Below are 11,419 nucleotides of genomic sequence, written 5' to 3'. Positions count from 1 at the left end.
TCTGTTCTCTGTGACTAACTATAAGGTTTTGCACGGGCGAGCATAACCTCGCTTTTTTGACGTCTATCAGTGGTTTGTTTACATCGACTTAGAATGCGGGTTAAAATTATTAAAGTGAATATTGTTGAGGGCGTCTGCGGCAGGTCAGAAAAGCACAAAAACTGCCATTCCGAGTAGTTTAGAGGGTGACACTGCTGGACAATACGCTTTTAAAACGTTTAACTTTAGTTTATGCATATTGTGTTTGCCTAACAAATAGTAAACAAACCACGAGTGGATGTCAAATGGATGAATTGCGTTCATTCGTGACGTCACCTTGCAAAACCTTATAATCTCGAATTTGTTTATTCAATCCGGGTTGAAACTGGATGAATTTTATCTGTCAGGTAGGAGCAAATGAACACAAAAAGTTCATCCAGTTCCAATCCAGCGGTGACATTGCGATTCTCGTTTCGAGTGATTTTGGTTCGAGATGCCTATTTGTTTAACGTGGTCGAAACGAACCAAAATCACTCGAAACGAGATGCACAATAAGGTTTTGCACGGGCGAGCATAACCTCACTTCTTTGACGTCTATCAGTGGTTTGTTTACATGGACTTGGAACATGGGTTAACAAGTTGAAACTGAATATTGCTTAAGGCCTTAACGGCAAGTCAGAAAAGCACAAAAACTGCCATTCCGAGTAGTTTGAAGGGCGACACTGCTGGATAATACACTTTTAAAACGTTTATTCCAATTTTATGCATATCGCGTTCACCTAACAAATAGTAAACAAACCACGAGTGGATGTCAAATGGGTGAATTGCGTTCATTCCGGTTCATTCGTGACGTCACCTTGCAAAACCTTATGTCACCACAGGTTGAATAAACAAATTCGACGTAAAGTTGTGTTAGTGAGTTTGTGTTTGACAGAAGAAATATACTTTACCTTGCTTTTAAGGTACCTTGACTTCATACTCCTGTTTTTGTTTTCCTCTGTATATTCACATTCTTTTGCATTTGACCATTTAGTTTTTCGCCATCCTCCGATTGATGCAGCTAGTGTTGTATGTTAGTTGTGCTGCGTGGTATGTTAATTATCAGAAGAAAACTGTTAGGTTTATGAAACTGTGTCAAATGAAATCTATGTTACGGAATTGACCTGTAGTAATATCATACAAGTATATCAGTCTTGATGTGCTTTTTCAGTATGTAACGATAATCTAGAGACATACAGCAAAACACGTTGACGTAATTATCTTTTTCGGTTTACTAAAAATGGACAGTAAATTCCATCAAAATGGTGAATGTTGAATGCAAGTTTCTTTTGGTTTCTATTAATGTATAGTTTTTTTTATGAAGTGCAGCCAAGAAATAAAATTGCGTTATTATATTATGGTTTTTAGTCATGGCAGAACAAAAAAGTGTAAAAATAAGAAATGGATAGCAGTCTACGAGACAGCATAAAATAATTCTAGGTTTAATTCTATGGGCGCACTTGTTGCGTGTAGCCATGTGTGATAAAGTGATTAATCATGTTACTTGAGCCATAGAGCTTAGCTTCATTTTACGAAATAAAATTGACATAGAATGTTATCTAAGATATTAAATATTTGCACTCGCAAGAGCAATATTTGATTTGAAAGTCACAATTTTTTCTATTCTATTCTAATAATTAGGAAGAAATGTGTGTTTAGAAAAATAATAATAAACACTATGGATTACTGAATATCTAAGCAAAACGCAGCCTACCTCTCGCAATCCTGCTGTGTATTTTGGGAACATGTTGGTAGGTTGTGATGTCTAGGAAGACTTAACTTGAAAATATATTTTCTTTTATTTTAGCATCCTCAATAGTGACAACCAAATATTTTTCACGCATAATGTTGGCTATCAGCTATCAGACAGTACATTACTACCTCGACATAAAGCAACTTTATTTTTGTTTTCGTTACGTTATATCGAAGCAACAACGAAATTTATTCCTATTTAAACGAAATTAATTGCAAATGAAAGGGAAGCCTTTCAAACCGTTAACTTTGAAATTTCACGATGATTGGTCTGGTAGTTTGAAAGATTCATTAAGAAATGCGAAAAAGCGAAGAGTGTAAAGTTTTTGTTAATGGAAATTTGAAAATCTAAATAACGATATTGTATCATAACTTGCAACATTTAAGAAATAGGAAGAATTTTCGCATAGTAATAATGCAAAGTCACACCACAGTGAAAGTCAATACAGTTATTTTTATTAATTTAAAAAAAAGTTATATCGAGACAATAATTATCTTATATCGAGTTAGGTTATATCGAAGTGGCTTTGAATCGAGGTTGCTTTATATCGAAGTATGTATTGCTGTATAATATTCACATGTGACATAAAGAAAAAATGTAGCTTTTTCATGTTTCACTATTATAAACAACCACACATTGCAAAATTAATACAACGTGACACAGTATAGACGAATTGGTTAAGTATGTAGCAAGAAACTACAATAATTCTTAAGCATGTTTTGTGTCATACGTGTTCAGTAAGCTTCTTAAGTCGTTTTCATTATTAAACATATAAAAACTCGGCTAGTCTACTTTTGGTATTACCTATTATGTAAGTCAGATGCGACACGATTTTGTCGAGTAACTCGACTGAGTCGACCGCAATGAAGCTGGTGACTATTGTAAACATCACGAAATAGTAGTATTTGGACCTCATTGCACATGACTTCCGCACTGCGTCGAATTTACCTCTAACAATAAGTCGGCGTACGCAATGATCTCATGACCATGTTGTGCCAGCTTGTGCCAAGAGTACGTCGACCAGTGACCAAAGCAATGGGGAAGGAAATCCTCCTTGAGGACATCCTTTGATCGCTGAAACCGTGATTGACGTATCTCCGAATGAGGTTGTGATTTCCCTGCTCGATAGCATTGATTGAATCCAGTTTATTGTCGGCTGGTCAGTTCCTTTGTTAAGGAGAGCCGTATTAATTGGAGCGAAGTATATGTCGTCGAAAGTGCCTTCAATGTCAAGAAAAGCACAGAATGCGTCTCTTAGTATTGGAGCAGTTTCTCAATTAGCGCCACTAGGCAATGAAGTGTGGTTCCCCTGGATTTAGCACGCTGGTAAGCTTGTAAATTACCATCCAAAGAGGAGTTCTTTACAGAATCTCGTCTAGCTTTGTAACGTTGTAACGTAACGTTGGGAGACTCTTTTTGGCATCCATCTCTCCCGAATATTGTGGCGACATAAAGCCAATTCAACTAAAGTACTTTTATTTTATTATATTTATTATATTTTATTTTTTATTAGCTAGCTAGTGGCGCCAGCAATCAACTCGTAGAAAGCTGATATGTTAAAGTGTGTTTGCATCGCCGTGATAAGCGAAAAAGAACAGACCCAAAGAGAATCTCGTTAGGGACGATTCAAATATGACGTCCACCAAATTTCTGCTTTTTTAAACCCCCCCTCTGTCCGATTGTGTCACAAAACTCAAACTCCCCCCCCCCCTTTGGACGTCACACAAACTCAAAATAAAAATGAAAAGCGTGTTGAAAGTAAAAGTGGTTTATAAAACTAGCTTAAGCCTTTAAGAGTTAATGTATGATAAAAAAAATATAGAAAATAACAATTAATAAAAAATAATAACTACGAACAAGGGCTCTAACAACATTCAATTGCAAATTGTTACAAATCAATGAAAAAAATGAAGCTTTGGTTTCAATTGAAGTAGCATGGCTCCGCTTCAAAACAAGCTTCAATCTGCGTTGGCGAAGCAGGTTTCACTACATCGTGACGATAGCTTTTAGAGTTCATTATACTTTTCTATCCATTATTTAGTAAAAAGCTAGAAACTTTGATTGCAAATGAACTGAAATTGATGTGTAAATTGATCTTGCAATGTAACGCGTGGTCTATCTAGTTAACATTGACAAATTGTGCCTGACTTTCAAGCGCCGTCAGTCGGAACAATAAGTTCGAAAATCGAAATAAATCAATGAGTGATGAATGACTGAGAAATATATTTTTGCTGCCTTTTGATGAAAATGCAATTTTTTTTCGACGGATGTCACATTTGCCTAGACCCCCTCCCCCCCCCCCCCTTTATCACAACCTGTCACAAAATTGACACCCCCCTCCCCCCATAAGCAATGGACGTCATTATTGAATGATCCCTTACCTAGATCACTTTGAAAAGCTACGCGAGAAATCATTACGCCAGTGATTGTCCGTGATTTTTTCCATCAACTTCAGCGTCGATGTCAGACTAATTTATCTGAAGGCTTTAGGCATGGTTTTATTTTTATTCTTATCTGCCTTGGGCTGTGGTATCCAGGCACAGGTATGGTGCGGGCCAAATCAGATCGCCTACGAATGCCGCGGACCGCAATAATCTCTGGCCATTCCTGTGCATAATATGCGACAACAAAAACCGTTTTCTAAGAATCACCACAAGATTTAAACCGGAAAGCATTCAGATTCACAACAGGCATTACAACTATACTGAGGGCACAGAACAGAAGTGGAAGTAGAAATCCAAACACGTACATGCTACTTTCTACAGATACTAGCGAACCTGGCGGTAGCGGGTCGCTTTTTCCCACGAAAACAGACGAACGTATACGAATGCACACGAAAGCATGTGAAATCTGCTATGCGATTGGCAGCGAGCGTTCTGCTTATATTGCTGTTATTCGCTTCTATGCGAAAATCTTTTCAAAGAAAAAGAAAAACAAAAAAGTCTCTGTTACCAGTTTTGATCGCCGAATCGTTCGGACTTCCACTTCTGTTCTGTGCTGAGGGGCTCCTATGTCATCAAAATTCTTTTTTATAAGTCCACCAAATCAGTGCGGGGCCACACGATCATCTTGAAGGGCCGCAGTTTAGCCACCACTGGCCTTGGGTATGAACACCATCTTGACTTACCGTCAGCTCGCTGGGATACTTCCCAAAAAGAAGCTGGCACGAAAGATAAGATTGGACATTGTACTCGTCCGATTTTTGTAAGAAGATTGAATACCGTTGGGACCTGGAGATTTCATTGGTTCAAAGCAGCTGAGCGTCCAATTGATCGCGAAACGTCCGTAAACAGTTGGTGCACAAGTCGTTTGACACATTGCGTGATGACTCATTTTGCTGCTGCTCGTCGACGTCGCCTCCAGTGGTCACTGTCGAACTAGGGAGATGCGTGTTCACAAGAACTTTCGTTTTCCTACTTCAGCACCCGTTTTGACTCCCACCTTTGACCCATCGGTATAGAACTTGATTGAACCACTGCGGACGCTAGGTCCCCCCTCATCCCAGACCGAACGTGATGGTTCGTTTACCGTGTATGGGATGTCGTAGTTGGTTCTAGCTTCCATCCAATCACTATTCATTTCCGCAACTGAGCCAACAGGTAGAAGTTTCAGGATATTCAAGTGTCCGATTTTATCCCCGTCGAGTATTGTTTTCCATCGTTTAAGTGTTAGCCTCTAACTGAACGTGTTGATTCAACGTGTTGTAGCAGGTGGAGAATAGCTTCTAGAGCCTTCGAAGGTGTGCTTTTCGTTGCTCCGGTTATGGCCATGCATGCTAATCGTTGAAGTGTGTTCAACTTTTTAATAGCCGTGGCTTCTGAAGTTTTTGGCCACCATACCAACGAAGCATAAGCTATCCTAGGTCTCACAATGGCGGTGTAGACCCACAACACCATTTTTGGTTTGAGGCCCCATGTTTTTCCCACCATGTTTGAACTTACCCATAGGGCAGTGTTTGCCTTGCTGATTATTGAATCTAAGTGTGCGTTCCAAGTTAATTTAGCGTCTAGGATTACTCCCAGATATTTAACTGAGACGCTACATTTAGTTTCTTCTTCCCCAAGGTGCAGAGACTGTAACTTCAGTTTCCTCTTCCTAGTGAAAGGAACAATTGTTGTTTTTGAAGGATTAATGCCCAGGCCTTCTTTACTACACCAAGATAGTGTGAGGTTTAAGGCCCTTTGCATTCTATCCGATATCACGTCGTCGAATTTTCCACGAACCATGATGACTAAATCATCAGCAAAACCCACAACTTCGAAACCTTTTGCCTCTAAGCTTCTCAGAAGATCATCAACTACCAATGACCAAAGAAAGGGTGAAAGAACCCCTCCTTGTGGGCAACCTTTGGTTGCAGTCACCGTTGTTGACAGCCCTCCTAGCTCCGAAAAGACAGTTTGATAACTGTATAGTCGAATGGATCCCCAGTATGCTCACACATAGGCAAATCACTATGTGTGAGCATACTGTGGATCCGTTCGACTATACAGTTATCAAACTGTCTTTTCTTCATCGCATTTGCCATTGATAAATAAGAAGCATTATCAAAGGCCCCTTCGATGTCGAGAAACGCGCTTAATGCTGTTTCTTTCGATGAAAGAGACTTCAATTTTTGTCACGAGCGTGTGTAGTGCTGTGATTGTAGATTTCCCAGCTTGGTAAGCAAACTGGTGTTTCGATAATGAATATCTAATCTTGTATTCAGACTTAATGTATTTATATAGTACCTTTTCCATAATTCTCAACAATACTGATGATAAACTAATTGGTCTGAAGGCTTTTGGATGTGATTTGTCACGTTTTCCTGGTTTTGGTATAAATACAACTTTTACCAATCTCCATGTAGACGGAATATGATTTAGTATCAGACTTGCCTTAAAAATCTTGATTAGAGATGGAATTAGCGCTGATTCTCCATTTTGAACCTGCGCTGGGAAAATCCCATCTGCACCTGCCGATTTATAAGGTTGAAAGGATCTCACTGCGTTTTCCATCCTAGCTCTAGTGAAAGTCATCCCTGCGACTCTGGTTGCAATCTCTTTTGTTCTCTCAGATCCCGAAAAGTTTCTTTGAGAACATCCTATGTCACAATCAGAGTCCGAGCTGGCAGCAGCATGAACTGAGGAAGATCCCGGAAAGTGAGTCCCCATCATCATTTCTAGTACTTCAGTCGGAGATTTTGTGAACGAATCGTCATCTTTCTTGAGAGTACCGAGTCCGTTCGAATGATCCTTAGCAAGAGTCTTGTTAAGTCTTGCCACAATTGGAGTACTTTCAATGCTTTCACAATTGTGTACCCAAGATTTCCTTTTTGATCGTCTTAGTTCTTTGCTATATTCGGTTAGAGCTCTCCTATATTGAGTCCAGTCCGAAGTAATCTTTGCTCTAATGAACCGCTTTCGCGCCATTTTGCGAAGCCGTTCGAGCCTTCTGTTCCACCATGGAACATTCCTAGTTGAAGTAACCCTTTTAAGTGGACAATTACTGTTATAAGCAGAGACTATCGTTTGGTTTAAGACCTTCGAAGCCGACTCAAGTTGAACCGACCTAATTCTTGTAGTGAGGTTTTTCGATTCGAGCTCAAGCGCATACTGATCCCAGTTGGTTTTCCTAGGATCTCGATATGCGACCTGTGACACTAGGCCACCCATCCGTTCGAAAATAATGTGCCTGTGATCAGATAGCGATGCTTCGTCCGACACGTGCCAGTTCTGTATTTTCTCCGAAATTACTGGACTGCACAGGGTCAGGTCCAAGACTTCCTCCCTGATAGCATTTATGAATGTTGGTTCATTGCCTCTATTAGCAGTATCGATATTGTTTGACGAGAGAAATTCTAAAAGGCACTCACCTCGATTGTTGATGTCAGTACTTCCCCACAGAGTGTGATGAGCGTTGGCATCACAGCCGATGATGTTGACTTCTCTGCAGTATTCTACAAACGCCGCAACCTCTTGAGTGGGAGCCTCAGGACAATCACCAGGAAAATAGGCCGATGCTATGATAATATCGGATTTTCCCCTGGCGGTTGGTACCTCAACTCTGATCGCGACGATGTCTCGTTTTATGAACTCTGTAATGGGAAAACAATTAATATTTGCATTAACCAGGAAAGCAGCTCTCGGAGAGTCATGCTTGTCATCATAGTATAACTTACATGTTCTGGTTTGAATACCTTGTATTCTTCCGTTGTAGACCCAGGGCTCTTGAATCAAGCCCAGGTCCACAGCATCTTTGATAAACCTCCTGGAAAGTATGCCCGATGCAGCTTTCGCATGATGGAGGTTTATCTGCAGAACCCTACTGTGTTCTGCATTTTTGTGAATTTTCCGCTCACTAGCATTTGGGAGAGACGGATTCCCTGGAGGTTTAGACCTCATGGTGACAGTTTTCTTACTGCCAGTACCCGAACTCGGTTTGAATCGAGGGGAGGCTGGCTTCGAGTGGTTTCGCTTTTTCCACGGATCTTACAGGAGTTTCCTGGGCCACTTGTGAAGATTACTGTTTTGGTTCCACTAGGCCCTGGCACCGCCATACTGTCAAGATCCATGGGCATGGGAGACTCACCTCGATGAGTCTTCTCTTTACCAGAATCACTGTTGGGAGCCATTTGAGCATTCTGTGTAACCTCCTGTTTGGTTCCACTAGCTTAATGGATCCACTGGTTGTCAGGATTCTTGGAGTTTTGAGACTCAGCGCCAGCGGACCCTTGATTCACTTTGACTTCGCTAGTACTGGCTTCAGAGATATTTGCCTCCATAGGCTGACTTGTGATTTGACGTTGCCTCGGACTTGTTTTCCTCAGCTGGGTTTCGCCGAACCGAAAATTTATGACGAAGTTCCTATTCACGAGTTGACGCATAGAAGCTTCATCAATTGTTAGCGACCAATCCGCATGTTTCCCATTTGGATTAGTTCGCTGCAGAATTCGCCATTTATTAGTAACTAGATTTTCATTCTGACTCTCTATGAGTCTTCTGATTCTCTCGTTATAGAATGACGCGCTTTGTGGGAAGAAAGCATGATAGATTTCTGGACGCGAAATGTTCTTTGCATCCAAAGCAACGAGTCTTGATCCTTCCCATAGTGATAAGCCAGGAACCACTTCCTTTAACCACTCCGAAGTTTCCTGGTCTTTACAAGAAAGAACCAGGTACCAGGACTTGTACGAGCAGTTAAAGAACTTAGGTTTAACCTGCTCGTTACGTTGTTGTTCTATGGCTGTTAGTAGAGCATCGTGTATCGAATCCAGTTGTGCCGTACTCAGTTCAGTGCTGGGATAGTCCTCAGAGAGGATCCCAACTCTGATCTGACCTGCGGCCTCCCTGTAGGAGACACCAGTAGTGGAGTCCGAGGGAAGCTTGGGGGCTTCTCTCGTAGACCTCACTCTTGTTCCTCCCCTTTGAGCGGGATGGGTGGTTTGCTTTCGCACGACCTGTCCCACTCGCTCTTAAGGGTTTAGAATTCGCTTCTGTTTTTTGGGGATCGGCTTTTCTCCGCTTGCCTCGTTGCCTTTTACCTGACACAGAAGCAGATTGTGTTAACACTTGCTCCCGTACCTGCTTTGCACAGGAAGCCCAGAGGCAAGCAAACTCTTTAACTTCTTTTTCTGAGCTTTAATCAGGTTCCGTTTCCACGGAATGTCATTCTCAGCTGGACCTTCCACTTTACGTCCAGATCTGACTATGACGGTTATTCCGTCGCTTTCGTCGTCCGTCGACTCACAACGAGTCGGCGTGTTGAGAATATACGAGGAACAAGACGGAGCCTCTGCTAACGCATCGTTCAATTCCTGATCCTCCCCTATGCTCATCTCCTCTTCCTTCGTTTCCGGCAGAGAGAGGCCGCCGGAGCCCTGTGTTTTATTTATATTAAGACTCTCCATATGAATCCCACGAGTAGTTCGGTAAAAGATGGTCCGCTGCATCAGTGACCGGTTTAATGCAGTAAGGGCAAAAATACTGTGGAGGGTGCCCTGGTACTTCACAGGCTCCGTTAGCGGCTGAGTATTTCTAGAACACCCTCCACCATTCATCCCTCGGCACGGGTCGCATGATACCTTGGATTAGGGGTTTATCCATTTAGATTTTTACGTGATAGCCATGGATAACAGCTATAAAAACCATCCTCGCTTTGGACTCTCTGCTCTGATTCCTAGTATTTATAGATTCACTAGTTGAGCCCGAATCTTACGATCCGGAAAATATAAATGTCTGTTTAGAATTCAGAAAACTGCGGATACATTCCATTGGCCAATGTTTGCGAAGATGTTTAATCTTTGTATTAGTTCTTTGAGTTTTTATATTGCATAATATAGCTCTAAGATGTTGTACATAAAAGAGACATTCCGGAAACTGAAACAAATAATTTTTATGGTTGTATTAGATCTTATTTGACTGAATAAAAACTTCTGGCTGTTTGCAACATTGATGTAGTCTGATTAATGTAAAATGATGTTGAGAAAATTCTTGATCGTTTGCTATCATTAACTCATTTTTTAAAATTTTGCGACTTGGTCCGGTCTGATTTTTTTTGTATGCCAGAAGGGCATTGGGTTAAAAGGCTACTGCGACAGTCTTAATGATCGTCTTTTGTGGCAGGCCCCGATTGCTGTACACAGTTTACGGATCGCTCATACCCATTGATGGAGTTGAGCGGAATAGTTGTAATCCTGTGCCCCAATTCGGTATTACATGGTTTATAAAGCCAATGACCGTTTTGGGATTTAGGCTCCATACCTGATATGGAGTAAGAAGGAAACTTCCTAAGAAGTTGTGCCTTGATAATGCAAGAGCTCCGCAATAGCAGAGCAGATGCGCTGAACTTTCAGGTTCAGAGTTACAAAAGCGGCAGGTGTCAGATGATACCTTGCCGATATTCTTTAAATGATAAAGAGCGGGGCTGTGTCCTGTTAGGAGTCCCGTGATCGTGCGTAGTTCACTACGAGTTAAATGGAGTAGTTTTTTAGCTACTGCAGGGTTTGGGTAGATAAACTGTTTAGCTTATCTACAACCCTGTGTTTGATTCCAACGGGATGCTATTTCTAGCTTTTCCCATGTCATCAGTTCGCCTTTCACGGCGGATGTGGAGGTGCCCAGAAACGGTTCAGGACCAATAAATTGCTGAGCTGATCCTTGTCTTGCTAGGTTGTCAGCAAATTCATTGCCCTCGATTCCGCAGTGACCGGGCACCCAAAGTAATAGAACTTTGTTTTGGCGGGAGAGTTCCCTCAATGCTGTGCTGCACTCCCAAACTAATTTGGACACGCATTTGGCGGACTTGAGAGCCAGTAGTGCTGCTTGGCTGTCCGTGAAGATACCGATTTTTGCATGCCTGTACTTTCGTTTCAAGTATATTGTCGCACAGATGTATATGGCATATACTTCTGCTTGAAAAACGGTGGGCCACTTTCCTAATGAGATAATTTCCCTGATGCCGGGTCCGTAGATTCCGGAGCCTGTGCAGGCCCCCATTTTTGAACCATCTGTAAAAAAACAGATAGTTCCAGATGGAAGATCTGGCCCTCCATTATTCCACATTGAGCGATCTGTTTCAATCACCTCATATGGAACGTCCATATTGGGCCTGGCTTCCATGCAGTCAGAGACTGAAGTTACTAAGGGTGTCAGATTGAATTCCCGATGTATG

The 11,419-nt window shown here is 41.5% G+C and overlaps 1 protein-coding gene across 4 annotated transcripts in view; it reads left to right on the top strand.

The window, feature by feature from the left end:
• The first annotated feature begins 1,029 nt into the window (after positions 1-1,029).
• LOC128743640 (uncharacterized) overlaps positions 1,030-11,419 on the top strand; it is a 296,700-nt gene continuing 286,310 nt past the window's right edge. Inside the window, exon 1 of one of the 4 annotated variants that reach the window (XM_053840254.1) lies at positions 1,030-1,068. The gene's annotated coding sequence lies outside the window, so the exon portion shown is untranslated. The other 3 variants (XM_053840253.1, XM_053840256.1, XM_053840257.1) reach the window with 3 other exon arrangements.

This window comes from Sabethes cyaneus, chromosome 3 (assembly GCF_943734655.1).
Source record: "Sabethes cyaneus chromosome 3, idSabCyanKW18_F2, whole genome shotgun sequence".
Taxonomy (NCBI): Eukaryota; Metazoa; Arthropoda; class Insecta; order Diptera; family Culicidae; genus Sabethes; species Sabethes cyaneus.
Note: the sequence above shows the minus strand (reverse complement) of the source record. Positions and strands in the feature narration are given on the sequence as shown.